This window comes from Phymastichus coffea, unplaced genomic scaffold (assembly GCF_024137745.1).
Source record: "Phymastichus coffea isolate CEN01 unplaced genomic scaffold, Cenicafe_Pcof_1.1 PCOF00041, whole genome shotgun sequence".
Taxonomy (NCBI): Eukaryota; Metazoa; Arthropoda; class Insecta; order Hymenoptera; family Eulophidae; genus Phymastichus; species Phymastichus coffea.
In genome coordinates, this window is record NW_026706852.1 from 1,122,512 (window position 1) to 1,142,961 (window position 20,450).

General features: G+C 34.1%; 1 protein-coding gene and 1 long non-coding RNA gene across 3 annotated transcripts in view; both read left to right on the top strand.

Annotated features, from left to right (window-relative positions):
• Positions 1-20,450, top strand: part of LOC131664157 (hepatocyte nuclear factor 4-alpha) — a 900,667-nt gene that overhangs the window by 370,792 nt on the left and 509,425 nt on the right. The gene's annotated exons all lie outside the window — the stretch shown is intronic.
• The window catches only part of LOC131664159 (uncharacterized), an 83,396-nt gene continuing 73,168 nt past the window's right edge, over positions 10,223-20,450 (top strand). Inside the window, exon 1 of the long non-coding RNA XR_009301920.1 lies at positions 10,223-10,241. This is a non-coding gene — a long non-coding RNA (uncharacterized LOC131664159). The remainder of the gene's footprint in view (positions 10,242-20,450) is intronic.

The following is a 20,450-nucleotide window of genomic DNA, read 5'->3' on the forward strand; positions in this document are numbered from 1 at the left end:
GATCGGCTTCGCAACTGTCCTCTCGACTATCCAGTAGCATAATGAACAAGAAACGGCTTTTCGCGGTCAAACATCATTTTTTCTTTCTTCTTTCCGAGATGAAATCCTATTTAGCCGATATGCTAATTCGGATATCGGTAGCGCCCTCCGAATATTTCGTCATTGGTCAATATGTAAATTAGAAAAGTACAGCGTCCTCATTTTTATCTTCTACTTTTGTCGCTATTTACCTTCTCTCACCCCCCCCCCCCCCACTAAGTCGGCTAGCATTGATTGATGAGAAAGATCTACCCCTACTTTATAATCTATTTTATCTACCCCTACTCTTATTTATTTTTCGATGCGGACGGAAATCAAATTTTATTCTAATTCGCTTATTGGTCGTGACGTCACCAGCGAGTTTCGTTAGAGGTTCGAATTTCATCAATCAATTTGTCAATTTCATTTGTCAGTTTGTTTCTCGCTTATTATTACATGTAAGGAAACGTAGCGGCCGTATACAAATTTTTCTAATTATGTATTTTAATATGTTTCATGTCTAAGTTGCATCGCTAAATTATTTGTAGTGATAAAATAATTGTAAGTCGGTCTTATTTTCGTAGCGCTCTCATCATCACATTTGCATTAGAATCTGTATAATATTTATTTTAGTTCGCTCGCTTCACATGGTCTCTCTCGCTCGCTCTCGCTTAGTCTGTCTCGCTCCCTCTCATTTAGTCTGTACCGCTCTTCAAGATTGCCGCCTTCGCTCCCGCGTATCAACCTCGTGCTCTGTTGCTGGTCTCCGAAGAGCCTCCTGGAGCGCTCTCCTTCGGTTGTGTGATGCAAGTGTGTGCCCGGTTTTGTGTGTGTGTGTCTCCGGGTGTTATCAGTAATCGGCAGCAGGGTTATAATTATCCGGCTGGTTACAGGGCGACAAGGGACGGAGATGGCTTTCCTGAGGTGTTGTAAATAATGCAACACTCTCAGGCAAAGCCTTGTAATGTATCACATTACAGACAAAGCAATCATCTGGAAGAGTGATCTTACATCGAAATACATGCTAAAATATTGAAAATTCTATGTACTGAAGGATTCATAACTCATCCATTAGTTCATACGTTTAAATAACTAGTTTGTTCGCAACATGAGATTGAAGTAAACCGAACGATAGATTTTATCAAGAATGTTGTCATTTGTAGACTTGATAAACTTGTACGATGCATCAAATGAGCGAGAAAAGTCGTATTGTATGGATAATGAAAACACAATAAATGAATTGTTGCCACTGATATTTTCAGCCGAAAATGAAATAAAAATATTTCACTACAAATATACGGATGAAAATCGCCAAAATATTACTCATATATGGGTATATCACTAACAAATTGCTTAACCGAGCTTGATATCTCAAACAACGTAGGTCTTGAAGAACTCGTACAAGTGATGATTAATAATGCACCTTCAATGAAAATACTTAATATCATTGGACTAGATTCATACGGGCCTCGAAATTTTTTAGCATTGACAAAATTAATGTCATTGAAACTCAGTTATGGTCTCAAGTTAGAGTACTTCCTATCAGCTATCAACAGTCAATTCATGCGAAGTATGATCAATAAACATGGAAAAAAGGAAACGAAGTCGATAAGACTGTCATTTCTCAAGTACATTGTAATGCACAAGTAGATTTTAACGTACATTGTAATAGTCCAAGGTTCCACTTGGTAGCAGTTAGATATCGCATTTTAGATAAATTTATACAAGAAGTTCCAACATTATTAATTCGTCGACGCAGTGGAAGTAAAAGTCAAAGAAGATACATTGTTGTTTACTGTCAATGAAATTGACAACGGACAATCAGATCAACATAACTGTAGTAAGGTTATTACACTAGTTTCCGACCACCTACGCGATCAATGCACAAATTACTGACCATTTAAGCTGTATTAAGTTTTAAAAGAGTAAAAGAAAAAGAATAACATAAATATTTGTTCAAATATACTAATGTAGTACGATTTAGAAAGGTTATACGACTGAAAAAAATGATATAAAATCCATTTATTCGCGTTTGTAAAGTGACCGAAAACTGTTTTTATAATAAGATTTCTTGATTATTGTCATACTAGTTTTGTTCGTTAATTTGCATAATATCATATAAATAAAGTTAAAGTACAAGTGATTGAATACTACGGGGTGATCGGTAACTACTGCAGTTGTCCTAGTATGAGCTTGAAGTTTACTGAAGGGATTGTCCTTGTTTTTACTTCATTCTCTGCTGTGATACTAGTTAATGATCTAAACTTATCACAACTAGCTATCGGAATTTTATTAACAGGTAAATAAATTTTGTTTGAATTTTTTTAACGCATAGTTTGATATATATATGCATGCGTAACACAAACGACCACGTGGTTACGATGAGAAAATATTCAGTCCTTCGGTGCCCGAATTCTTTCTATTTGAACATCACACGTTTAAATAACTAGTTGTAGCACAAGATTGTAGTTGACAAAAGGGGTTTACTCTTCATACTCTTGTGCTGTTAAATAACGGTTCTTTAGTCTGGAAACTCCAGTAAATAGTTCGTCCTTCGCAGTAAAAATTCATTGACTTATTTGTTTAATACGAATAAAATTGTACTTGTCTTTTGCCATCCTTCATCAAGTTATGTTAGTACTTAAGGGGACCAGCCGAGGATTAAACAGGAAAAATTGGATGTCGAATGAGCCCTCCGAAAATGATTTTTGTTGACTCCAACACTTAGAAAAGCGTGTTAAACTAAGGTTTTTTTAATATATAAGTCGTTACGGTTAAGTGTCTTTTTGAAGCCCCTAATTAAAATTTTGTCTTGTGATACAGAAAATTGAAGCCGTTATTAAGTACTTTGAGATGAAAAAAGGTTCATTTCAATATCTTTATTGGTACGCTTTGTACACGCTAATGAAGAAGGCTTCCAATTTTATAATTTTAACACCGTTTGGCCCTCTTAACATTGACATGTATAAAAGAATTTACTAATCATTCACATAATATTCTTTTAAGTTTTCACTTAATCAAAGTTACTCTTAGAACAATAAAATAAATAATCCAATTTAATATTATTATTATTCATTTATAATTCTGAAAATTAGAGAGGTCAATGATGACTCGCAAATACGCTATAGTCATCAATAATAAGGATGAGAAATTCATTATACTTGTTCGTTGAATTTCTCACGATAAAGCATCCTTCGATTACACAGGTCTGCAAAATCAGAATTTTGATTGTTATAGAAAAGCCATAGGTCATTTCCGAAGTAATTTTTGGCGTAGAAAACGAATCCGGAGTCCAAATTGCTCCATCACGTCAGGATTTTGAGATATCCTAACCTAAAAATGCGAAAATAGTGGTTTTTTGCTATTTTTGAGGCTATGTAGCACCGCGGCATTCTCATTAATCAGAAAAAAACCAACGACACCTTAAAGTATAAGTCTGACACTTTCAAATACCGTTGAGTTTGCTCAAATAGCTCATTTCTGCATCAAAATATTCCATCTTGAATTTTTCAAGTTTCATGAATTTAGTTGTTTACTTCGTTGGTAAACTCACATAGTTCTGGAGAAAAATGAATACGAATTTTGTTTAATAATCCCATGAAAATACGGTTACGAAAGAATTTGGAAACGAAGATTTAGTAATGAAAATACAAAAGTTTACAGAAATACACAGACACATAAACTGAATAACAATATATCACTAATTTCACTAATTTAGGATACTCAAAGGTATTTTAGGATGTTGAACTTTGAGTCATTTTGGCTTTTAAAAACTTTTGAATAAAAAAAAAAGTCGATTCAAGATTTAAAACTAGAATCACATCTTAAGTATAAATCTTTAACTAGATAAACTGCAAAAATATCGGATTTGCTAAATAACAAAATTAGGTTTTTTTTCGAAAAAAAAAAATTTACCAACTTGTTTTACCTAGGGTAGGTGGGTTCACCTATTTGAGTATAGAAGTATAAGTATAGCAGTTACAAGGGTTTTAAGGGTATGTGATAATGAAGTCTATAAAGCTTCAAATAGGGTAGTCCATCAGTGATGGAGAATTCGGTTTGCTTAAAGAAAAGTAGTTGGTGTATCCAGGGTAGGTGGGCTAGTCTGTTTCATGTGCTAGGGTGGTTTATGAGGGTTCATAAGATGTATTTGGATAAAATACTTGAGGGTTAAGTCATGTTAGCCTATCTGAGGTTAAGTTGTTTAATTTTTAAAAGAAAGGCGATTAGTCAAACACTTTTTCTCCAGAACTATGTGAGTTTACCAACGAAGTAAACAACTAAATTCATGAAACTTGAAAAATTCAAGATGGAATATTTTGATGCAGAAATGAGCTATTTGAGCAAACTCAACGGTATTTGAAAGTGTCAGACTTATACTTTAAGGTGTCGTTAGTTTTTTTCTGATTAATGAGAATGCCGCGGTGCTACATAGCCTCAAAAATAGCAAAAAACCACTATTTTCGCTATTTTAGGTTAGGATATCTCAAAATCCTGATGTGATGGAGCAATTTGGACTCCGGATTCGTTTTCTACGCCAAAAATTACTTCGAAAATGACCTATGGCTTTTCTATAACAAAATCTTGCAGACCTGTGTTATCTTCCTGGTAACTACGCAATGGCATAGATTAAAAAGTTGGTCATTGAAGATGATGATGTTGATGAGCATTTTATTCAAAAACCTCTAAAAAAGATAGTGAAATTGTGCCGTAAGAATTAATTATTATTGATGTTTTGTGACGGTAAACGTCGAATTAGCGCTAATAATGTAACCTAATTGCTGCTCGCGGAGGCAGCACCTACTGGGTAGATTAGGAACGTAACGAAGGAATGCGGCACGCGAGAAGACGGAATGCGCGCGCTTAAAATTGAACGAGTGAAGCTCTAACCACCATCACGCTTGCAAGTGAGTGAGGATCCTTCCATCAACGTGGTCGTCCGTTTATTAGACTATCACCGATTCGTGAGCCACCGATATCGGAAATAAGAAGGAGATAGTCCGCGCCAGTGACCTAGAGGGGCGATCGCAATTGCCAAGGCGTTATACAGCTGCTGAAAGGAGAAACATCGCCTTTCACGAGACCAGCTGAGTGTGCGTGAGGTTTCGCCATCGAGGGCAAAGCCATGTGCGTGTGAATTCGCGATCCGCGGCATTGACAAAAGTAAAACAGTTCTCTCGTAGTGTGACTCTCTATCGTTTCCTTCGCTGGCCAGCTTAATTTTGCGGTCGCGATACAATTGCATGAGTGACGATTAATTTCTCGTATTCGAAGCGTGCATGCAACAGCTCTGTTAACAAAGAGCAGCGAGCGTCCCGACACTGTGTGTCCTCGATGAGCGAGCGCCGATGTCAACATAAACACGCGGGCCGATTCAGTGTAATTTTTGATGGGCAATAAAAGATTCTGTTCGTGTTGTTAACAAGTGCTTTCGACTCGCTTATTCCATATTGCTTCCACTCACATTCTCGTAGATTAGTAGATCTATCGGTTGACTGACACCTGTTTCCCCATGCTCTCCGGATTACGCATTGAGCATAGATGATTACATTCGCCCTCTAATGAATCCGCGCGAATAACAATAATTAAACGGTATCCACCCCGTTACAGTTTATATAGTTATGTATTTGCTAACTTTAATAGTTGCTACACTTCCGGTGCTACTCATTTTCAACTTTTATTTAAAGTGGTCCAGTAACATTTTTTTAGTGAACTAATTTGTTAAAGAAATATAAGAATTAATCATTTTTTCACCAGTAGTTAATGAATTGATTCATGATATAATATTTAAAAATGTGTAACTGACATTAAAAATCTTTGGCTTTGAACCAAACGAATTTAACGTGACAGCTAATCATTCCATAATTTATAAAGAATCCAGGCTATTATTAACTATTAGCTAATAATAATGCAATTGCATTAACTATTGACAGGTAGTAAGAAATCTTTTTGAAACTGAATTAATAAATATTTTAACGTAAATGAAGCCTATTTCAAAGTACTCGAGTGGAACTTCGAGCCGAATCCCGCAATTATAAGCGCCCACTCTAAGTTCCACAGTGTTTTTCAACCCTTAAATAATCAAATGTGTCTTAAGGATGCATAAAATATAACTTTATATCCAATTATAATATGAATTCAGTGTAGAAGCGTTATCATTTCTAAAAAATTCCGATTTTATATTTATTATTATTAAAATAATCGCTCAATCGAATGCAATTTATCAAAAATTCAACCATCCTTCTGGTGTGTTATAAAAGAGCTCTTGAATAATTCACTCAGCCTTATCATAATCTTTATTTACACACTAATTAATATTGCAATTGATTGTGCATCTCAAGAGCAAGCGAAATCAGTCCTAAAGCATAATCATTTTAAATAGTATCCTAATTTTATAAGGGTTTAAAATTACTAAGTTTGAGCCATAACTTCAATTGGTGGATTATTTCCACATTCAACTTCCGCTTCCATACTTTCAAATACGTTCAAAGTTTCATTTTTATAAGAAGTATATACATAGGCTGTTTTATATCAACTCGCCCGAAAAAATTTTTTTCCGGAATAATATTCTACTGTGATTCCTAAGCATGTCTGTAGAATTTCAAATCTTGAAACACAAAATGGAATTTTTGGTAATTTTAAAAATAGCCAGTTTTTTAACTAATGAAAAATTTCAAATTTTCAAATCATAATTTAGGTGATTACATACATCATAATTTAAGTGATTGTATACATGGGACTTGATTAGGTGACGCGAGTGTGAATGGTCGCATGTGAGGAAGCTCCGTGGTATTTGTTTCTGTAATTGGATATTTCAGTGTTTGGTGTAACAATTTTAGTGTTTTATTGTAAAGCTGCGTGCGTTGATTGTAAAACGTGACCGCATGTGCCGTCGCACAGGGTGTGGATGTGAACTGTAGTGAAAAAAAAGTTGGGCGTACGTAGAAGTTAGGGCAGTTGGTTAGGTAGGTAGGAACTGGAAATTGCATAAATTGGCGAAAATGTATGGAAAAGTTGAGGAAAAGGAAGATAGAAAAGTTATAGGCACTAAGAGAAGAAGCGATAGAGGTGAGAAAAGGGAGATGAGTGCGTGTAAAAAAAACATTAGTAGCATTGCGGAATCCAGGGGGAAGGGGGAACTAAAACTCTAGAGAGTCAAAGCGTGAAAATGCCGGCGGGAATAAACAGGTGTCGAATACAGAGAGTTTTGCGAAGGTAGTGAAATTTGATAATAAAGAAAAAGTATTAGAATGCCGAGGATACGAAGGTTTAAGGTTAAAGATAGGAGAATTGGAAGAAGCTATGAATAAGGAGAGGAAGGCGCTTATTGAAGAAAGGGCAAGTATAAAAGAAAGAATGGAGACGGAACTTAAAAAGATTAGGCAAGAAAACGTTACGGAAGAAAAAATAAAGTAAGGATTGAAGCATTGGAAATAGATTTAAATAAAAAATGGAGAGACTGGAAAACGAATGGCTAGAATTTAGGTTAAAAATGTGTGTTAGATTAGATGAGTTCGAAAAGTTAGTCGGTAATACAGTTTCCTCGCGCAAAACAAATAATTTAAGAAACGAAGGCAGTATAGGTAGTAGTATAGGGACGATAGGAGTACAAGGTAGATCGGTAAATGGGGAAACGAAATCGGTGCCTGGTTCAAGTTGTCTCTTGGAATTCGAGATAGGCGTAATGAGAAGGTTAGTTAAATGGCAGGATGAGATGGATAGGCTAGATAACATGGTTTTTAGAGGCTTGTCTCTAATCGGCGAATGGCGTATTGGTTTAAATATGTTTATCAAAGAATATTAGGCGTTGAGGTGAAGATATTACAGGTAAGGAAAAGCGGTAGTGTATATATAGCGAGATGTGGAAATAAGGAAAACAGAGATTTGATTTGGAAGAACAAATACAAACTAAAGGGTTGGATGATTTTCATTGAAAATGACCTCAGTTACCAGGATAGGAAAAGGAGAGAAAGTTTTTGGTATCCCAAGGTCTTCTTCTAGTTCTCGCACAGTCATACGACGATCTTGTTCGATTGCAAGTCGCACCCGCTCAAAATTATCTGTGGTTTTTGTCGTCGAAGGTCGGCTGGAACAAGAATGACTATCGACAGAAGTGCGACTATCCTTGAACCGTTTATACCACTCTTTTATTCGTGTTTTGCTCATACACTCGCTTCCGAAGGCCTTTTACATCATTTCAATAGTTTTCGAACTCGTTTTTCCGAGTTGAAAGCAATATTTGATGCAAATTCGTTGATCGTGTTTTTCAGTCATTTTTGACAATATCAAAATCCGACGAACGCGAAAAAGGCACTGTAAACAAAGACACGCTGCGCATGGACTATACGTCCGGCAGGTGTCAGTAATTAACCAATAGATTCGTGAGGCTTTACTGTTGACGTTTCTGTCCGGTAGAGGTCGCTCGAACACTATGGTGCGAAGATATATAGTATACGTAGGCCCGATACTTTCCGGACAGACCTCGTATATGTATAGAGTATATATGTATTTCACGTAGTAAGTAGTATGTGTGAATTTCGGTGGTTTTGGGCTATGAGTGGTAAGTACTTGTTTCGTTAAGCTAGGGTATTATATGTAAACCAAGGCCTTTTTCTAGGCCTGTATATATCTCTATATCAAAATTAAAATTGTTCCATACTTTGAAAAAATTGCCATTTTTAAAACTCTGACAAAATTTTAATTTGAAGTTGTAAGATCTGAAATTGTACACATATACTCAGAAGTCATACAGTAGAAGATTATAAAAATAAATTAAAAAATATTTTGATCGCGTGTGTTGACGTGAAACTGCCTATATGTATACATGGATATTTGATGGAATGTTTCAGATGACTACATTACAACGGTACAGGAAAAATGTGAATGAAATTGAATACTTAACGGATCCATGTGATACAGAAAAGTTAAAAATAAGTAGGAAAAGACGAAATAAGAAATCTGTATCAAGTGATTATGTAGTACCTACAAAACGTCACATATTGAACAAATACGGTGTAAACATTCAGAGGCCAGTGATGACAATGACGATTGCAATTAAGAAGATCCTTTCGATATAGAGAAATCTGCAATTTTGCAACAAGAAATACCAGTCAAACTGAATTTTTGTTCAAGTTCTCAGAATTCGTTGACAAGGGATGATGCAAAATACACCGTCCTTGCAAAAAATGTATGTTAAATGAAATATTCTTAACATTTATTTTTATTTCACCTAAGGTAGGTGTACCCTATATGAGACTATAGTCAAATTTCAAACTTCTGTACTTTATTACCGTACCAGCTTGTGGTATTACATTCATACGATCAAATAATGATACGTCCATGGATTTTTCAACAATACTCAAATGCAAAATCCGGTTTGTAGCAGACATTTTATGCTTAAACGAGCAAATTTTCCAACTGAATCGGTTGTTCTTTCAACTAATAAATGTCATTTGAACCACTTTACTCAATCCGACCATCAGTACATAATACACCACTAGATTCGTCATGTTTCGACCTTTCAGAATTACTTCTTCATTTCTTCGTACTTCACAAATAAGCCTGATACCGTGCCAAGTACTATTTTAGAAAAAAAATCTAATACTAGGCGATGTATTAACTTAAAAATAATACTTCTACAAATATTTAAGGATGATATTTTTTCTGAATATTTTCACTACATCTGATTATTATGTGCAACGCGTAGTTTACGTAACGAAAAATATCTGTTCCCGCAGTATTCATATTGAATACACTTGTTTTGCATGCTTAAAAAAAGAGGGTAGATTCGACAAGCTATAATTCAGGCTACACATCATTAAAATCAACAAGCGACAGCTCATTTCAAAGCTCTGTCCATAAGCATTCAAATGAGTTATATCACCCCGATAAATTCTAGCGTGGTCATGAGTTACAGCTATTTGAACATAGTTTTCTCATATTTGATACACCTATCTTATTTATAATATGAAAAATGCGTTTGTTTTATAAAATTTTTACTGTTTTTAGATGTCTTAGGAAAGTCACTATCTAAGAAGCTAGAAAACAATGAAAAAATGTTAAAAAATCAAAGAAGGCATACTTCATTAGAATATTGTTCTGTTTCTAAAGAATAATCACGAATATTCCATGTATTTTCTAATCGATGTTAATAATAATAATACAAATGAAAGATAAAAGAAGTAGAAGCAAAATTACTGGATAAGAAATTTGCAAAGATTATGGTAAGTATTTTGCTGTAAGTCGCGTTATTATTGTAATGCCGTATTTTAGAAAGTAATTCAATAAGGTACGCTCGTCGAAAATTAATTCTGTCCACTACTTGAATTGTTAGATGGGCTCCCTATAAATAAATTTAAATGGGTAGACAGAACTCATCTCCGTCCAGTGTACTTATCCTTCAACGTTAGCGGCAATGAAAATTGTTTATAACACCGACAGAAATGCATTAAAAAAGTTAGAACCCGCTAAAATATCCACCTATATACTTTTATTATAAATATCTCTAAATATCTGAATAGGATAGTTCCCGTGTATCTGGCGAGACGTAACAATCACAATAATAAAAGTATTAAAGTAATGAATGTAAAGTATTAAGTAATGAATTCATATTTATTACTGTATTTGATACACTGTATTCATACACTGTATTCATAACTATACATTTGATTTTTCGTTATTAGTTTGTTCAAAATTATTCATTTTTCTAATAACATTTTTATAACACTATAACCATCATCAGTTCACATATTTTTCATGGTGTATTGGCTATTATTATAAAAAGTATCGAACGGAACTAACATAAAATTTATCATTTAAACAAATCATAAGGGAATTAAGACAGTATGTTACGTTGATTTTTTACCTATGCAACTTTAACCATTGTATGAATTGTATATTAGGTGTGTTCAAAAAGTAAGGTATCTGTTTATTTTTATGAAAAGATACTTATTTATTTATTAATATTCATGTGTGTGTGTGATTGTGTATGTGGTCCCCCTCAGATATAATACACTTATGCCAACTTCTTTTTCAATCCTTGAAGCACTTTTGATATAAAAGACTTTTTGTATAGTCTTAAGCTTCTCCAGCAATGCAGTTTTTATCACCTCAATCGTTGCGAATCTGCTATCTTTCACAGGTTCCTCCAGTTATGGGAAAAGAAAAAGTCGTAGGGGGCCGACATCCGGTGAACATGTGGTATGATTATAGTGTTGTTTTTGGCCAAAAATTCTCTCAAAAACAACAATGAGTAAGCAGGTGAATTGTCATGATGCAAAACCATGATTTGTTTTTCGACAATTCCGATCGTGTTCTTCATATTGCTTATCGTAAACGGCGTGTAACTTGAAGTTAATAATCCGCATTGACGTTCGACCTTGTCCAAAGCGTTTTCCTTCACTGCTCCACCATTTTCATCTGTTGTTGACGTGCTGGATGCTCGAGAACGTAGTTCGTAATTGGCATCTTCTCAGCCATATTGGAAGAGTGTATTACTTATAAATATTTTTTTACGTAGAATATACTTGCCGTAGCCACTATCAACATTTCAAGTATTTTGAAGTACATCATTTTGTTTTTCACACAAAATTTAATGCAAATTCTTTGATCCATTTTTTTCAGCTGCAGAAAATCGTCCAATAGTCAAAACACTTCTAACCTTTTTTCTTTCATAAACAAACAAAAAGTAGACATCGCTGGAACTGTGCACATATAGTATGTTTAGGATATGTGTAGCAACAGAGCAAAACAAAAAAATCAAAAATTAATCGTACGTTTACCGCTAAATTTAACAAGTCATATTACTTTTTGAACACACCTCGTATAAAGAACTTCACAAATATCTTATAATCCTCATACTTATGATGCTTTACAATGGATTTATAAATTAATTAAATATTTATATTAAATTCGTTTAAAATGATTCTGGTAAAAGGTATTCTATTTTATTTTGATTTTCAATCAAATGAAATATGATATATGAGCAGTTTAACGAAAAAAATCCATTAATTCGAAACGATTTTTGTCGAACGCTGAAATAGTGTATAAGGAAATGTATGAGGTGCACGCTCTTAATTTTTCTATATTATTATTCTTCAAGGTCTGTCCCATCTGAAAATCATTTAATTTATCATCGCGCTGTCTTGTGACAATATTTAAATTAACCCAAATATACACTACCGTCCATAAAGATTTGCCATCCCCTTGCTGAAATCATCAAAACTTTAGAGTTTTATGGCTCAGTTTCTATAAGAGCTAGAAAATCCTGCGGGGTCTCATTTGAAAGGTCTTGCCAAGACCTTTCAAATGTTGTAAAACATAATTGATTTTATTTGTTTTTTGTACAACTTGTGACGTATAAACAAATTGTTTTTTTTTAATTTTTTCAAGTCCGATTTATTTATATAACGGATTCTACGATGGAAAAACTGTATAAGCCATTCGATAGAGCTCTCAAAAAGCTACAAATCCATATCCGGAAAATTTTTTTACCTTTATTTTTTATGAGCTATATGGTGTTTTATACAAAAACAAAGATTTTCAAAAAATGGGCTGTATTTTTTTTATTTTCAACTCTAAAGAAAAAACTCTCAGAAGAAAAAATGTAGTATTTTGCAAGAGCTATCAAATGCGCCACTCAAAATTAAAAAAAAAATTTTTTTTTTTCACGTTTTTTAGAGTTGAAATTTTTCTAGAAATAAAATGAAATTACATGTATTTAATAAAATTAGTAAATAACTAGTATTTATAACTGAATGGGCTTACAAACAATGATAACAAGATACATTTATTGTATTCGACGTTTGTAACAGAGGAATTAGCATTGTTTTCATTTTGAATGATTATCTACAGTATTGTGCTAACCGATAATCACTGCGATAATCACTGAGTGTTTACGTGGTTTGATTTACTTGACTTTCATGAATGTATACATATAGCAGAGAATACGTATGGAAATTCAGTCTCTTATCAGCTTTAATGAGTGAAATATCAATGTGTCCAATCTAGTCAGTAAATTATGCATGTATTTTTTGTTCATTAAAAATGACGAAAAAAAGAAACTTAAGCATTGAAGAGCGATCTGAGATAGTAGCCTTGCATAAAGTGAATAAAAGTAATAATGAAATTTCCAAAATTTTGAATATTCCAAGAAGAACAGTTGATTATAACATTAAAAAATTCATAACTCAAAGAAATATCAAAAACAAAAAAATTTCAGGAAGGCCTAGGAAAACTACGAGCGCTACTGATAAACACATTTGTAGTACAAGTACACATAATCCAAGACTCACGGCATCTGAACTTGCTGTTGAAACTCAAAAAGCGTATGATGTTAAACTTAGTGTTACTACGATAAAGAAACGACTTCATGAAGATGGACTATACGGTCGAATAGCAATTAAAAAGCCTTTACTAAAACCGATTAATAAAAAGAAACGATTGGCTTGGGCCAGAAAACATAAAATTTGGACCATTGATGATTGGAAAAAAGTTTTGTAGTCTGATGAGAGCAAATTCGAGGTTTTTGGTAGTAAACGCAGATCTTTTGTACGGAGAAAAAATAAGCAAAAACATTTAGAGAAAAATATGTGTGCTTCGGTTAAACATGATGGCGGCTCAGTAATGGTATGAGGTTGTTTTGGTGGTTCTAAGGTTGGTGACCTTCTTAAAATTGATGGCAAGTTGAAAAAAGAAGGTTACAAAAAAATTCTTGAAAAAAATGTTGTATCTTCCGGAACAAGAATAATTGTTCGCAAATTTACGTTCCAACAAGATAACGACCCAAAGCATACTTCAAAGTTATGTAAAAGTTATCTTGCTCAATTGGATAAGAAAAAAAAATTAGTTGTGATGGAATGGCCACCGTACTCTCCTGATCTTAACCCTATCGAACTATTGTGGGATAATCTAGATAGAGCTGTAAGGAAGGTAGGACCTACTTCCCAGAAGGATCTTTGGAATATCTTAGAAAATGAGTGGAAAAAAATAAGTGCAGAAACTTTAGAGAAACTTGTAGCACGAATGCCTCGAATTTGTAAAGTAGTTATAGCAAACAAAGGTGGACATTTCGATGAAAAAAACGTTTAAATAATTAGTATTGTTTCGTTTTTGTTTACAACTGAAATTTATATTCAGATTGTGATAGTATATTAATTACAAGCGTTATTAATATTATAAAAAATGAAATTATTATTATTATGTTATTATTGAAACGTTGTAATAAATAAATTTTGTAGAAAAATTGTAACCAAATTATGTTAATCTATTCTGAGTAAGTAATAAATTATGGTTCAATAAGGTTTGTAAGCCCATTCAGTTATAAATACTAGTTACTTACTAATTTTATTAAATATATGTAATTTCAGTTTTTTTCTAGAAAAATTTCAATGCTAAAGAACGTGAAAAAAAAAATTTTTTTTTTTTAAATTCTGAGTGGCGCATTTGATAGCTCTTGCAAAATACTACATTTTTTCTTCTGAGAATTTTTTCTTTAGAGTTGAAAATAAAAAAAATACAGCCCATTTTTTGAAAATCTTTGTTTTTGTATAAAACACCATATAGCTCATAAAAAATAAAGGTAAAAAAATTTTCCGGATATATATTTTGTAGCTCTATCGAATGGCTTATACAGTTTTTCCATCGTAGAATCCGTTATATAAATAAATCAGGGTCGAAGTTGATGTGAAAAAATTTAAAAAAAGCATTTTGTTTATGACGTCACAAGTTGTACAAAAAACAAATAAAATCAATTATGTTTTACAACATTTGAAAGGTCTTGGCAAGACCTTTCAAATGAGACCCCGCAGGATTTTCTAGCTCTTATAGAAACTGAGCCATTAAACTCTAAAGTTTTGATGATTTCAGCAAGGGGATGGCAAATCTTTATGGACGGTAGTGTATATTAACGTAATTCTGATAGTTGATTTCCTTGGAAAATTTTATTGTCTAAAATTTTTATTATTAAAAACAAACTTCATTGAAATTCACATTTTGTCCCCCAGTATTCGTTATCTTCCCGTGTGACGTCATAATTGAAAATGTTCTATGTTGATATAAAGAGGGGCGAGGATTTTTCGACCGGGCTAGGAAGATAAATATTCAAAAGAAGAACGCAGTTCGTGCAAATAGTATTATAGTGCAAAGCCAAAACCATGAAATGCTGCACAATCAAAATTGGGCCAAGAAAGAAAACTATTTTGCTTCATAAAGATACTACTACGATAAATTACCTTACGGCGAGTCAGCGTTTGTTCCTTGAGGTGAGCAGACGTGAAACCACTGAGCTCTACCGGAAAATCCATAGTAATAGCCAATCAAGTAAAGTGACAGTTACAGTTCAAAATAACCATAACAGAACAGCAAAAAAAAAACAAAACAACGGCCGAAATGGCCACTCAAAGTGGGGAAAATTTAACTACATTAAATGAACATCAAATCGAAAAATGGAATACTGTAAATAATAAAAGACGCCGAAGCAGTCCAGAATTTCTAACTAAATTTAAAAGACAACAAACACAATTAACCGACTACTGGCTAAGCAATAAGCAATAAATACGAAATACTCCAAAACAATAAAGAAAATCAAAGTGAAGAAGAAAACATAGTGAACAATGAAGAAAACAAGTTAAATAACAAATCTCCTCCGATTTTCGTCTACAATGTAGAAAATATCAAACCACTAGAAAACATGTTAAATACAATAGCTAAAGACAATTATACACTAAAAGTTATTGGACAAAATAAAGTTAAAATCCAGCCGACAATCTCGGAAAAATATTTGCCAATTATCAAAGCACTCAAAGAAAAAAACACACAATTTTACACCTATCAGCGGAAAGAAGAGAAGGGATTCAAAGTTATTCTAAGAAGTATCCATCCATTAGTTGACATTGAGGAGTTAAAAACTTCCATCGAAGAATACGGACATAAGGTGTTGAACATCCGGAACATTAGACATCGGGTGACAAAAATTCCACTACCACTATTCGCGGTGGAAATCGAACATGACTACAAAAGTCAAGACATCTACAAGGTAACCAAGCTATTACACACAGTGATAAAGTTCGAACCGCCGAATGTTAAAAGAGATATTCCACAGTGCCATAAATGTCAAGAACTTGGGCACACAAAAAATTATTGTTACAAAAGTGCAATTTGTGTTAAATGTGCAGAACAACATGCAACGGAAAACTGTCCTATAAAGGAAAGAATTGCAGAAGTAAGATGTGCAAATTGCCAAGGAAATCATACGGCAAGCTACAAAGGATGTCCGATTCGCAAACAACTGCAGCAAAAACTGTTTCCCAAATTAAGAGAAAAAATACTAGTTACAAACAGTAAACAAGCTCAAATAAATACTAATACTAATAACAGTTCAAATTTAAATGCCAACAAAATTAGACCGAACACAACATATGCTCAAGCAACATCAAAACAAAACGATCAAAACGTAACAGTAGAAACAGACGAATTAAATGCCCAGTCCGAGCGAAGCAAACACTCCGGCGACAATAACAACAATAACACAAATAAACTTGAACGCATGATGGAGCAGCTGATGCAGAGAATGGACTCTATGCTTAATCTCTTAACAGTATTAGTAAATAAAATAGAACAATGAACAGGTTAAAACTCGCTATCTGGAACGCAAACGGCCTTATGCAAAGACATCTGGAGTTGAAAGCATTCTTAATACATGAAAACATAGACATCATACTGGTATCAGAAACACATTTCTCAAGCAAGAACTATCTCAGCATCCCAAACTACACAGTATATACAACAAACCACCCACTTAATAAAGCACACGGAGGTACGGCAATTATAATTAAAACAAAAATAAATCATTACTTTCATTCACAGACTACCGAAACCTACCTACAAGCGACGAGTGTAGTCATCAAGGATAAATATGGACCGATAACTATATCAGCTATCTACTGTCCCCCAAATAAAACAATAACAAAAGAAAACTGGACAGATTTCTTTCATTCACTGGGAAACCGCTTTATAGCAGGAGGCGATTATAATGCTAAACACCCATGGTGGGGATCGCGATCACCAACTCCAACATTCAGAGGAAAAGTTCTGTACGAAATACTGCAAGCAAATAACTACACTCCAATATCCTCGGGAGAACCAACATACTGGCCAGCAGACGTTAAAAAGCTTCCAGATCTAATAGACTTTGCAATAGTAAAAGGAATAAGCAAAAATTACTTTAAAACATCGTCATGCTTAGACTTAACTTCAGACCACTCGCCGGTATTAATCACTTTATTATCACAAGTAACAACCACAGATAAAAATTATAATAAAGTTGACTGGAAGAAATATACCCGTTATATAGAGGAACGCATATCATGCAATAACCTCAAAACAGTCATAAACATAGAAAGCAGCATAGATTCGTTTAACTCACTTCTCAACGAAGCTATCGATAAATGTTCTACTAAGGGTAACAGAAATAAAACAAGGATAAGAAACTCGAGCGAAATCGATCAAAAAATTCAAGAAAAAAGAGCAATAAGAAAAAGGTACCAAGCAACCAGATCAAGCCAAGATAAGTCAAGAGTAAACAAAGCAGCCAAAGAACTGAAAAAAATGTTATATGAAGAAAAAAATAAACAAATGCAGAACTATCTCCAAAATCTGAGCCCGACAGAAGCAACAGACTACTCGCTATGGAAAGATAATAAACGTCTCAAAAGACCAGTAACGTTCATACCACCAATTAGAAAACCGGCAGGAAACTGGGCTAAAACAGACGAGGAAAAAGCAGAAGCATTCTCGGATCACTTCAGCACAGTATTCACCCCTCATAAAAGAACTATCACAGAGCAAGAAGAAGATACCTTACTTGAAACTACGGAAGTTCAAGATAGAACTCCTATCAAATCGATAAAAATAAAGGAAGTATTACAAATAATTAAAAATATTAAAAACAAAAAAGCCCCCGGATCTGATAATATTACCGGAAAAATGATTAAAATGTTACCCATTATAGCAGTAAGATTTATTACAATTATTTTTAATGCATGCCTCCGCCTACGCCATTTTCCCATACAATGGAAAATAGCGGAGATTATATTGATTCCCAAACCTGGTAAAGCACCAGAACTTGTGACTTCATACAGACCGATTAGCCTTCTACCCATATTCTCCAAAATCTTAGAAAAATTAATTTTAGCCAGAATTAACCCAATTATACTAAACAGAAAACTTATCCGAGATCATCAATTTGGCTTCAGATGTAATCATGCTACTATAGAACAAGTAAAACGAATAACACTTACTGCGAGAAAGGCAATCGAAGAAAAAAAGTACTGCACTGGCATTTTCGTTGATGTTGCACAGGCTTTCGATAAAGTCTGGCATGAGGGACTATTACATAAACTGAAATCATGTTTTCCTGTACAACACTACGAAATACTACAGTCATACCTGAAAAATAGAACCTTCCAGATCAAAATAAATAATATTAAATCAAAACGACAGCTCATAACAGCAGGCGTGCCACAGGGCAGTGTTCTTGGCCCAATACTCTATTTACTTTATACCGCGGATCTACCAAAATCCAATAACATTCTAACAGCAACATATGCAGATGACACAGCAATCTTAACAGTACACACAGAGCCGGCAATAACATCAGAAATACTACAAATATACATAGACAACTATCTTCAAAAATGGCTTCACTCTTGGAGAATAACAGTGAATGAAAGCAAATCAACACATACTACGTTTACACTTCGGAAAGATACCTGTCCACCTATAAAATTAAACGATAAATACATCCCTCAAAGCAATCTAGTAAAGTACCTAGGCATACACATAGACAGAAGACTTACATGGAAAGAACATATATTTAGTAAACGCAAACAACTAGGACTGAAATGGAGGAAAATGTACTGGCTCATGGGAGGAAAATCGGAGCTGACGATCAAAAATAAACTGTTGCTATACAAAACGGTACTCAAACCTATCTGGACTTATGGTATTCAGCTATGGGGCGCTGCTTCAATCTCGAATATTGAAATAATGGAAAGATTTCAATCGAAAGTGTTACGTAACATAGTCCGAGCCCCATGGTTCGTCACAAACGAAATAATTAGAAATGATCTACAAGTTTCATCAGTCAAAGAAGAAATTAACTCATTCTACGGAAAATATAATGCAAGACTCCATAAGTATCCTAACGAACTCGTCAACAATCTTCTCAAGACTTCCATCACAAACACCAGACTAAAGAAACATAAAATATTAAGCACGTAATCCGATGGATATATAATTGAATATATAGTCTCTTAATCATAATGTAAAACAAAGTCAGAAACTCAAAGGAGTATCCTGACTAGAATAATGTAAACTTCGCTAAATGTAATTAAATTTACTTATTGTCTCAAACGGCGAGACAGATTGTAAATAAACGTGGAAATAAATAAAAAAAAAAAAAAAAAAAAAAAAAAAACGATAAATTAGGCCGTTCACGAGCATTTTGATTTTGCATTTTTGCATAAATGTGGTGTACGAGGTCTGTTCGGAAAGTATCGGGCCTACGTATATATCTTCGCGCCATAGTATTCGAGCGAGCTCTACCGGACAGAAACGTCAACAGTAAAGCCTCACGAATCTATTGGTTACTTACTGACACCTGCCGGACGTATAGTTCATGCGCAGCGTGTCTTTGTTTACAGTGCCTTTTTCGCGTTCGTCGGATTTCGATATTGTCAAAAATGACTGAAAAACACGATCAACGAATTTGCATCAAATTTTGCTTTCAACTCGGAAAAACGAGTTCGAAAACTATTGAAATGATGTAAAAGGCCTTCGGAAGCGAGTGTATGAGCAAAACACGAATAAAAGAGTGGTATAAACGGTTCAAGGATAGTCGCACTTCTGTCGATAGTCATTCTTGTTCCAGCCGACCTTCGACGATAAAAACCACAGATAATATTGAGCGGGTGCGACTTGCAATCGAACAAGATCGTCGTATGACTGTGCGAGAACTAGAAGAAGACCTTGGGATACCAAAAACTATCATTTCAGAAATTTTAACAGAAAATTTATGAATGAAACGCGTGTGTGCGAAATTCATCCCAAAATTGCTCACAGCAGAGCAGAAGAACATTCGCTTAGAAATCGCTCTGGACAATCTAGAAATGGTCAATAATGATGATAATGTGCTTAGAAAAGTTATTACAGGGATGAATCATGGGCTTATGGTTATGATCCTGAAACAAAACAACAATCTTCACAGTCAAAGTCGGAGCAATGTTAAGTCAATGTTGATTGTTTTTTTTGATTGTGAAGGTGTTGTACATCACGAATATATACCAATAGGTTAGACAATCAATAAAGATTACCACGTTGAAATTTTGAAACGTTTGTGTGATGCAGTAAGAAGAAAACGGCCGCACTTTTGGGAA